General features: G+C 38.2%; 1 protein-coding gene across 1 annotated transcript in view; it reads left to right on the top strand.

The window, feature by feature from the left end:
• Positions 1-6: 6 nt before the first annotated feature.
• Positions 7-11,323, top strand: part of CLOCK (clock circadian regulator) — a 116,125-nt gene continuing 104,808 nt past the window's right edge. The window contains exon 1 of the mRNA XM_011992501.1: positions 7-543. The gene's annotated coding sequence lies outside the window, so the exon portion shown is untranslated. The remainder of the gene's footprint in view (positions 544-11,323) is intronic.

Here is an 11,323-nt window from a genome sequence, read left to right as displayed (position 1 = left end):
TGGTTCCGTAAGTGGTCGTGGTTCCGGGGTTCCGTCCCTGGGCAGCGCGCGGCTCTTAGTGTCTGACTCCGGCGACCGCGCGCGGGTTCGAGGGTTGGCGGCGAGGCGCTCGGTTTCTCTTCTTTCCTCCACCCGCGCTACCCGTTCCCGGTCACCCCCGCTGGCGTTTGTAGATTGCTTTTCGCCAGTGAAGCCGGGTTTTCTGGAGTTGGCTCTGGCCCTTGGAGTGTAATTTCCTACACGCAGCGCCGCAGAGTTTATATTCTTTGAAAGTGTTTGTCGCTTTGTAGAAGTCCTCTTGTTGACGGTAGGTGAGCCTAATTCTGCAAGATAAAAGCCTCAGTCTCTGACCTGGCAGATGAAAGATCAAATCGGGTTGTGGTTTCCTGCTATTAGAATGCCATGCTATTAGACTTTAAGGCTTTCTAGTCTTCTTTAAAAAATTAAAAAAAAAAAATTGCAGTGGAAGAAAAGCACAAGAAGTAAAGAAACTTTTACAGTCGTTGTTGATTTGACTATAACGCTGAACCCCCCAAATGAAAGGTAATTTTACTTTGAAGATTGCATTCTGATTTGTAGCTTTAAGCGATTAGAGGAGAAAATTGTGCAATATTCCTCTCTACCTGTTTGAAAATAAACATTCTTAAAAGGATGTAATTTAGATAATGAGTTGCTTTCTCTGAAACGTATCCCTTGGGGACATCGCAAATCTGGTTGGTTTTCAAATCTTGGGGGAAGGAAATTAATTCCGGTGTTAAGTAGTTGGCTGAACAGAATGTCTTAAAAGGTTAGCCTGTAGCATTAGGAGAAATACCTAATGTAAATGATGAGTTAATGGGTGCCGCACACCGACATGGCACATGTATACATATGTAACAAACCTGCAAGTTGTGCATATGTACCCTAGAACTTAAAGTATAATAATAATAAAAAGAAGTAAAAAAAAGGTTAGCCTGGAGAAAGCAGACTGAAAATGTTCTAAAGCTAGGCATAATCAGTTATGAAAAAAGAATAAGGAAGCTTTCTGCGTACTAACAGGGAAAGATCACAAAAATTTGTTATGAAGTGAAAAAAGCAAGGTCTAAGTAGTACATTGGGAATAGCGTTTGTTATGTCTTAAGGGCGAAGTATAATAATACAAATTTATGTTTGCTCTTTATATAAAGAAATTCTGGGAGGATTTAGAAAAGTAGTAGTAATAGAGGAGGGTGAGAAATAGTGTCTGAGGGAATGGTGGGAAATGAGATGTATTATGTGTATGTCTTCATGTTTTCAAATTTTTGTGTATATTGTGGATTCATAAACTGGGTTAAACAAAAATTCTCCCCTCCCAAATAATTTATGTGATTTTTGTTGCCTAATTTACGGTGATTTGAGTCATTTTCAATATGATTGCTTTTAATATTTTTTAGGAAAATCAACTAAAAAGAAAGTTTGGGATACATTTTATGACTCTTTACACTTTAATTTTTAAGATTGCAGAGGTCACAGGCATTTATCTTTTAAAGATGTTTAGTTACATTTTGCCTTGCTAAAATGTATAATGACTGTTTACATTTGGCATTATGGCTAGATTATGCTGCTTTCAGAGTGTAGTTTGTGTTTCCCCCTCCTCTTTTTTTCAGGAGTCGTAAGTGGATAAAATTTTACTTAATCCCAAAGTTTCATGACGAACAATTGTGAGGAGTAAGTGAACATTCCCTTTAAGTGCTGGTAAACTTGATTGTCCAGGTTGGTTTGCTTTTCAGATTGGGAAACTTTTCTTTCTTTTGAGGAAATCAAACATGAACCCTGGTGAAATGTAAATTGGGGGGTGTATGTGTGTGTGTGTCTGGTTGTTTCTCATGAAAAAAGAGACAGTGTACAAAATGAACATTTTTTTAGGACTGTGAATTGTTGCAAACCTTTTTAATGAGGTTAAGACTGCACAGGCAGCTGTTAGATGGACCCTCAAACTCCCCCTGGTGACTAACATTGTGTAATCAAAGTAGTGACTAGCGAGTAATGGGTTGCAGTTGCTGTGAGCAGTTTTGTAATATTACCAGTATTCCTTTTTATTTTGTAGGGTAGGATACTTGTATTATTTCTGTTTGATATGTAGGTTTTTCTGATTGACTTCTGCAAAGTGGCACTTATTTTTCATTTGAATTCCATGTGGGTCTATTCAATCTTTTTAAAAAATTGAATTATATTTATTTATTTTTTCTTTTTTTTTTTTTTTTTGATACGGAGTCTCACTCTGTCACTAGGCCGGAGTGCAATAGTGCAATCTCGGCTCACTGCAACCTCCGCTTCCCGGGTTGAAGTGATTCTCCTGCCTCAGCATCCCGAGTAGCCGGGACTCTTATTTTTAAAATTACAGAAGTAAATTGACGCTCATAAAAAGTTAAAACAATGGTGTATATATAATAAGTGACAACCCCTTTACATCCACTTCTAGCTCACATTCCTCCCCAGAGGAATCTGCGGAGCCCAGCTACTCATACCTTGACTGAAGGGTGTCACTGTTAGCGCCACTGTATGATCTTCTAGATATTTTTCTGTGCATTAGCAGATATGTCCTTTTCAGTCTCGAAAACAGAATCGTTTTGAATGATCATCTGCTTTGTCATTTTGCCTCTAGTATGGGCTCTGTTATTACCTGCAGGACAGGGACATGACTTGGAGCCTGTGAGAAAGCTTAACATGTGATATAGACTGTAGGTCATACTCATCTTTTCACTAATGAGGGGCCAATTGTTATGGAGGCATTTGCAGAGTTTACATCATACTGATGTAAATTTTATCTGGTATAGATTGAATTTACTGTAAACTTTGAGAGGCTGAGGTAGGAGAATGGCTTGAGCCCAGGAGTTCAGGACCAGCCTGGACAACATAGTGAGACCTCTTTGCTACAACATGTTTTTTAAAAAAAATAGCCAGATGGGGTGGTGCGCACCGTAGTTCCAGCTAATTGGGAGGCTGAGGTGGGAGGATTACTTGAACCCAGGAGTTCTAAAAGAGCAGCCTGGGTGACAGAGTTGACACCCTTTTTTAAAACAAAACAAAACCCAAGAAGTACTTGGATTACATGAATTTTATAGGACTCTTCAGAATCCAAGTTTTAGGATTTTCTTTGGCTTTTGACTTGAGCAATAGCGTATGGGTTAAACTTCGATTTGTTTTTCTTCTGTACTTGCTTGCAGACTCCTACGAAAGCCTCCTAGATTACACCAGCCTCTTGAGCTTCTCTGAAGTGAACCTAAGCAGACTCTCCTTAGCTAAGGGACACTGTTACTGACTTGGATAAAATTTAGCTTTTGAAGGGAAAAGGAGAGAAGAGGCTCTTTGGTCTGGCTTTTGCTTAACTGACAGCAAACAACTAATATGCACTACTCTCTCCTCCATCCATCCCTCTGGTTCTCTAATAGTTCCAGAGGGTTGTTTGTTTTAAACCAGGTTACAAAGAATTACCAAACCTTAATTCTTTTTAGCTGATAGAGTTTGCAAAAAGTTCAGAGTATTGATAAAGACTGTTTACTATGGGAGATACCTAGAAAGATGCAGTATAATTGACCCTGCCTTCGGTGGAATTTAGTATGGTTAAAACAGCATAGACTATTATTATTATTATTATTATTATTATTATTATTATTAGAGACAGAGTCTTGCTCTGTCACCCAGGCTGGAGTGCAGTGGCATGATCTCAGCTCACTGCAGCCTCCGCCTCCTGGGTTCAAGTGATTCTCCTGCCTCAGCCTCCCGAGAGTAGCTGGGATTACAGGTGCCTGCTTCCACACCCGGCTAATGTTTGTATTTTTAGTAGACACGATGTTTCTCCGTGTTGGCCAGGCTGGTCTTGACCTGCTGACCTCAGGTGATCCGCCCACCTCGGCCTCCCAAAGTGCTGGGATTATAGGGGTGAGCCACCGTGCCCAGCTGAAAAGCATAGACATTATAACACAAGGTAGAAAATGACAAATTTTAAAAGAAAATTACACACAAGATTTGTAAGGGTGAGCCTATTTCTGGCTGTTTTTTTGTTTGTTTTTGTTTTTTGGTGGGGGAGAGGCATGGGGTTTTGAGGGAGAATATATATCTCAACCTTTTAGTTAGTTGAGAAAGGAAACTTAGCTCAGATCTTAGCTCTTGATAATGTAAGGAGTTGTTACATTCTTTTAGCAGGGATCTGTGAGACAGAGCTATTTCAATAGTTTTTTTTTAAAAGCTTTCCCACTGGAAAGAACCCTTTGATGTTTTATTTAATAATTATAATACAGCCTCTTTAATCACTTCAAGATTGCTAGAAAAATTTGGAAATTAAATCCTATCAGTTAACTGTTGTCTACCACCAAATATGTCAGCCAGTGTTAATATTAAAAGAAAATTGTTTCCTCTTATCTCAGTCTTGAAGCATGTATTTTATGTCACCTCTTCCCCACATTTTTACTTCTAGTGCTGTGTCAAAATATTTATTTGCTGTGACTATTTTAATAAAACAACACTGTGGGGGAAAAGTCAAAGTTCCACACTGTAGCTAAACCTTTTGATGTTTATCTGTTTCCTTATAGTTTTTTATAGATGCATAAAGTAAAATATTTTTTAAGTTCTTTGTAGGCGTTACACCAATGGCTGTTGCATTTTCTCCTTTTTTGAATCAAAAATTCTAGATAGAGTTGTATGAATTATTTATAGAACACTCACGTGTCAGCAATATAATTATTACTAATTGACTGTAATTACATAATGGCATTTATATTTACAGGTTGCTTTACAACCGTTTGTTAAAAGCCCTATTAGGTGTAACTTAAATAGGTGGATAAAGAGATTCCTGTTTTTTTCCATTTTTTTGATTATGCAGATGTTAAATTATTTAAATTTATTCTCATAGCCTCAACTCTGAGTTATTACTTTAGTTGGATATTTCAGAGATATAATTCTGCTAATTTTAAGTCTTAGAAGTCTACAGAAAGAAATCACTTGTGAAAAATGAAATTTTGTGAATTACTTTGTGTTTTAAAGTATGCTGTTTCAGATATAATTTGCTTTTCATTTTTCAGAAACATTCATTTTTTACATTAATAATGACGGATATTAATTTTCTTTTTCAAAGAGTTCATATTCAGGTAGTTAACATTTTTAATTTTCCTCCCAAATAGTGGAAAATGAGATGTGAGGGCTATCTGGCTGTGACATGTTACCTCATTGATCCCCAGGGTTGATTCAGCTCATCTGGCTGACTCGGCAGGCATCCCCTTCCTCCCTCACTGCTCCATGTGTGTCCCTCCCGAAGCTGCATGCTTGGTCAAAGAGGATGACCATCTCTAATAGAGGAGGACTGGTCTGGGGTCAAGGGTGTCTGAGTAGCTGCGCTCCCCTGCTAGAACCTTGGAACAAGCTCTCAAGGTCCAAATAGTGGAAAATGCAAGTACAGGTTGATTCATGTTGGCAGGTTTTGGTATTTAAAAAAAGGTAAAAAGCACAAATGGGGGATATACCAATAAAGGTTAGACCATATCCCTAGCTAAGAACTTATCGTTTGTATTAAAATATAGTTTAATATAAAAAGTTGCCTTTGTCCCTCCCCTCCCTTCCCCTCCCCTCCCCTCTCCTCCCTTCCCCTCCTTTCCCCTGCTCTCCTTTCCCCTCCCTTCCGCTCCCCTCCTCTCTTTCCCCCAGTTGTAAAAATAGCACATCCCTAATGTAGAAAACTTGGGAAACACTAAGAAAGCATAGATTAAATTTTAGACTGGGCGCAGTGGCTCATGCCTGTAATCCCAGCACTTTTGGGAGGCCGAGGTGGGTGGATCACTTGACGTCGGGAGCTCGAGACCAGCCTGGCCAACATGGTGAAACCCCATCTCTGCTAAAAATACAAAAATTAGCTGGGCATGGTGGCAAGTGCCTGTAATCCCAGCTACTTGGGAGGCTAAGACAGGAGAATTACGTGAACCCAGGAGGGAGAGGTTGCAGTGAGCAGAGATCATGCCATTGCACTCCAGCCTGTGCAACATATCAAGACTCAGTCTCAAAAAAAAAAAAAAAAAATTAAAACAGTATCATTGGAGATCCTACCATCAAGAGTGCTGTTGTTAATCTTCTTGATTATCTATCTGCTTCCTGCATTTTGTTTAGCCATTACATAAGTATATGTATACTTATATGATGTTACGGGTTCATAAAGTAGTCCACTGCAGTGCAAGCTGTTAACAGTGAATCATCAACATATTTTCATGTCAGTATTTTTCTGCTATGTGATTATTTTTAGTAGGTATATAACGTTCTCATCTCTGTAATACTTATCAATCTTCTGTTGGACATTGAAGTTGTTTTCAATTTTTAGAGTAATAATACTGTCACTTCCATATATTATGCATTTTGATAGTGGCCTACCTACTATCAGTGATTTTTTTCTATTTTTGTTTCTCTGAAAATATCTCAATTTCACCTGTTTTTTTTTTTTTTTGAGACAAGGTCTCATTCTGTCACCCAGGCTGGAGTGTGGTGGTAATAACATGGCTCAATGTAGCCTAAACCTTTTGGGCTCAGGCAATCCTTCCACTTCAGCCTCCTCAGTAGCTGGAACCACAGGCGCATGCCACCATGTCCAACTAATTTTTAAATTTTTTGTAGGGACAGGGTCTTGTCATATTGCCCAGTCTGTTCTTGAACTCCTGGGCTTAAGAGATCCTCCCACCTTGGCCTCCCAAAGTGCTGGGGTTATAGGTGTGAGCCACCATGCACGACAGTTTCACCTTTTTGAAGTGTTTTGTTTTGTTTTGTTTTGTTTTTTTGATACAGTCTCATTCTGTTGCCTAGACTGGAGTGCAGTGGCTGATCTAAGCTCACTGCAGCTTCTGCCTCCTGGGTTCAAATGATTCTCATGCCACAGCCTCTTGAGTAGCTGGGATTATAGGTGTGTGCTACCTTGCCCAGCTAAATTTTTTTGTATTTTTAGTAGAGATAGGATTTCGCCATGTTGGCCACGCAGGTCTCTAAACTCATGGCCTCAAGTGATCTGCCCACCTTGGCCTCCCAAAGTGCTAGGATTGCAGGTATGAGTCACCGTGGCTGGCCTGAAGTGTGTTTTCATTGGCTATAAAGTTATAAGTTGGTAGTTATTTTCTTTCAACACATTCAAGAATGTTTGGTTGCTTTCTGTCTTCCTTTCTTTTTGTTGAAGTCAGCTACCGGTCTTATTGAAGGCAATGTATTAGCTATATTCTTGCTGAGGATAATGTGTCTTTTATTTTTCTTTGGCTACTTTTAAAACTGTCTTACTTTTAAAGCACTTCAACTATGATGTGTTCAGATGTGGTTTTCTTTGTCGCTTTATGTTTATAGGGTTTTTTGAATCTGTAGCTGGATGCCTTTTAGTTTTGGAAAGTTCTGTTATCACCTTTTCATATATTCTGCCCCTTTTTTTCTTTTTAGATCCTAATTACACATATGTTAAAGGTAATTATCATGTTCCACATGTTGAAATTTTTTTTTTTTCTCTGTTTGGATATTTTCTATTGACCTGCCTTCCAGTATGCCAAAACTGTCTTCTCTTTTTGGCAAAACTAATCTTTTGTATTCTTAATTTTACGTTGTGGTTTTGAGTTCTAGAATATTCCTTTGATCTTATTTTATAGACTTGTAATAGACTCCAGTTCTCTTGAACATACTAATTACAGTTATTTAAATGCTTGTCTTTTCCAATATCGGCATCATCTATTCGTCTGTTTATCTTGTTTGTTTTTCTGTTGGTTATTGGTCATATGGTTGTATTGTTCTGTCTCTTCACATGCCTGGTAAGTTTTCCAAGGAACTTATCCATTTTATTTAACTTGTTGCATTTATTGGCAAAAAGTTGCTTATAATACTCTATTACTGTTCTTTTACTATCTGTAGAAAGTGTAATGAGTCTAATATCTGTATAACCTGTAGAGATTTAGTATCATTCCCAATACTAGTAATTTGTGTCTGCTCCCCTTTTCCCTGATTAGTCTGGCTAGAAGTTTACTAATTTTATTGAGGTTTACTAATTTTATTGAGGTTCTTGAAAAGTTAACTTTTAGTTTGACTGCCTGTAGTTTTCTTATTTCTGCCCTGGTCTTTATTTCCTTTCCTCAGCTTATTTTGGGTTTAATTTGTTTTCTTTTTCTAGTTTCTTAAGATAGAAGCTGAGGTCATTGATTTGTGACCTTTTTTCTTTTCTAATGTAAGCATGCTATAAACTTCCCTTTAATTGTTTATAATTTATTTATTTGTTTTTTGAGACAAGGTCTCACTACTGCTCAGGCAGTGCAGTGGCATAATCATGGCCCATTGCAGCCTTGACCACTTGGGCTCAAGTGATCCTCCCATTTCAGCCTCCTGACTAGCTGGGACTGCAGGCGTGTGCCACCATGCCTGGCTAATTTTTTATTTTTATTTTATTTTTTTTGAGACTGGGTCTCACTCTGTTGCCCAGGCTTGAGTGCAGTGGCACAGTCATGGCTCACCACAGCGTTGACCTCTCGGGCTCAAGAGATCCTCCCACCACAGTCTCCTAAGTGCTGGGACTACAGGCGTGTGCCACCATGCCTGGCTAATTTTTGTATTTTTTGTAGAGAGAGGGTTTCACCATGTTGCCCAGACTGGTCTTGAACTCCTGAGGTCAGGCAATCAGACACTGCCTTGGCCTCCCAAAGTGCTGGGATTACAGGCATGAGCCACCATGCTTGGCCTTAAACAAGCACTTTTTAATGGATTTATGAACAATCACAAAAATCTTTAGTCAGTGAAATGATTTAAATTACTTTCTAGGCAGAAAAATATTCCAATATGTATCTAAAATACTTAATTAAAAAGTGTTGGAAAAAATATTTGGAGATCAAAACTTTTAGGTCATCATAAAAAAATAACATCACATTTTGGCTTCTCACATTTTGGAGAGGTATATTGTGTTCATTCTTTGGCATGCGGATATTCAGTTTTGCCAACACTGTTTGTTGTAGAGACTGTTTTTTTCTCCATTGGGTAGTCTTGGCACCCTTGTCACAAGTCATTTGGTGGTATGTGCAAGGGTGTATTTCTGTTCTGTTCCATTGGTCTGTAGCTCTGTCTTTATGTCAGTACCACACTGTCTTGATTACTGTTGCTTTGTAGTGTGTTTTGAAATAAGAAAGTATGAGGCCTCTAAATTTTTGGTTGTTTTTCAAGATTGGTTTGACTACTTGGGGGGTCCCTTGAGATTCTGTGTGAATTTTATGATGGTTTTGTTTCTGTTTCTGCAAAAAAAGTGTCGTTGGGAATTTGACAGGGATTACATTGAATCTTTAGATTGCTTTAGGTAGTATGGACATTTTAACAGTAATGTTTAATTACTGTTAAAACACGGAATGTTTTTCCATTTATTTGTATTCTTTCTGTGATTTCTTTTAGCAACGTTTTATAGTTTTCAGAGTACAAGTCTTTTATCTCCTTGGTTAAGTTTATTCCTGAGTATTTTATCCACTCTACCCTTCCGCCCCCCCCCCCCCCCCCCGCCAACCCCTTTTCTTTCTTTAAAGAGATAGGGTCTCTGTCACCTAGGCTGGAGTGCAGTGGCACAATCATGGCTCACTGTGACCTTGAACTCCTGGGCTCAAATGATCCTCCTGCCTCAGCCTCCCAAGTAACTGGGACTAAAAGTATATGCTTCCACACTTGCCTAATTTTTTGATTTTTTAAATAGACATAAGGTCTCAAATTCCTGGCTTCAAGCAGTCCTCCCACCTTGGCCTCCCAAAGTGCTAGGATTACAGGTTTGAGCCACCATGCTTGGCCTTTCCTCTTTTGATACTATAGTAAATTGGGATTTTTTTTTTAAATTTTCTTTTCCAGTTGATCGTTTTTAGTGTATAGAAACACAACTGATTTTTGTGTATTGATTTTGGATCCTGAAACTTTGCTGAAATCATGTATTAGTGCTAACAGTTTTTTTGTGGATTCTTCTTTAGGGCTTTCTGCATATAAATCATGTCCTCTGTATACAGAAGTAATTTCCTTTCTTATTTGAGTGCCTGTTATTTATTCTTCTTGCCTAATTGCTCTATCTAGGACTTCTGGTACTGTGTTAAATAGAAGTAATGAGAGTGGGCATTCTTGACTTGCTTCTAATCCTAGGAGAAGTGATCAGTCTTTTACCATTGAATAGGATGTTAGCTGTGGGGTATTCATATATGGTGTTTATTATGTTGAGGTAGTTTCCTTCTATTCTTCATTTATTGAGTGTTTTTATCATCAAAGGGTGTTCAATCTTGTCAAATGCTTTGGTTCATCAATTGGAATCATGCGGTTTTTGTGCTTCATTCTATTAATGTGGTATATTACCCTAATTGATTTTTGTGTGTTGAACCATCCTTGAATTTCTGGTATAAATCCCACTTGGTCATGATATATAATCCTTTTAATGTGCTGTTGAATTTGGTTTAAGATTTAAAAAATCAGTATTCATTATGGTTATTACTGTGGTTTTCTTGTGGTGTCTTTGTCTGGTTTTGGTATCAGGGTAATGGTGGCCTTTTAGAATGAGTTTGGAAATGTTCCCTCCTGTTTTAGTTGTTTGGAAGAGTTTGAGGAGGATTGGGTTAATTCCTTTCTTTTTTTTTTTCTTTTCTTCTTTTTTCTTTTCTTTTCTTTTTTTTTTTGAGACGAAGTCTTGCTCTGTCACCAGGCAGAATGCAGTGGCGTGATCTCGACTCACTACAGTCCTGAGTTCAAGCAATTCTCCTGCCTCAGCTTCCTGAGTAGCTGGGACTACAGGCGCGCACCACCATGCCCAGCTAATTGTAGTTTTAGTAGAGATGGGGTTTCGCCATGTTGGCCAGGATGATCTGGACTTCTTAACCTCGTGATCCACCCTTCTCAGCCTCCCAAAGTGCTGGGATTACAGATGTGAGCCACCACGCCCGGCCTGGTTAATTCTTTTAAATGATTGGTAGAATTCTCCAGTAGAGCCTCCTAGGCTATTGTTGTTGTTGTTGAGATTTGCTTTTATTTCTTGATTTACTAACTTCAAATTATATCTATTGACTCATTACTAAGAAAGATGAGGATTAACTCACTTACACTTTACTTAATTATTGTGCTAGGGTGATTTTTCTTTTCTGTGGTCTAAAGTCATAATGCTAGTGGAACTCAAGAAATAAAATATTTACTTATTTCTTCTTGTACTTCATCAGTTTTTCAAAATCATGCCACTAGATTGCTTTGTATCTAGATGACTTTTTTTCATCTTTTCCTCCCACAGTTTGTAATTGTCCTTTTTTCTTGATAGAGAAATATATACCTTTATCATATTCTCAGATATTTTTCCTGCTTGGATCATAATATC

Source organism: Mandrillus leucophaeus, unplaced genomic scaffold, assembly GCF_000951045.1.
Source record: "Mandrillus leucophaeus isolate KB7577 unplaced genomic scaffold, Mleu.le_1.0 Scaffold412, whole genome shotgun sequence".
In the NCBI taxonomy this organism is placed as follows: Eukaryota; Metazoa; Chordata; class Mammalia; order Primates; family Cercopithecidae; genus Mandrillus; species Mandrillus leucophaeus.
Note: the sequence above shows the minus strand (reverse complement) of the source record. Positions and strands in the feature narration are given on the sequence as shown.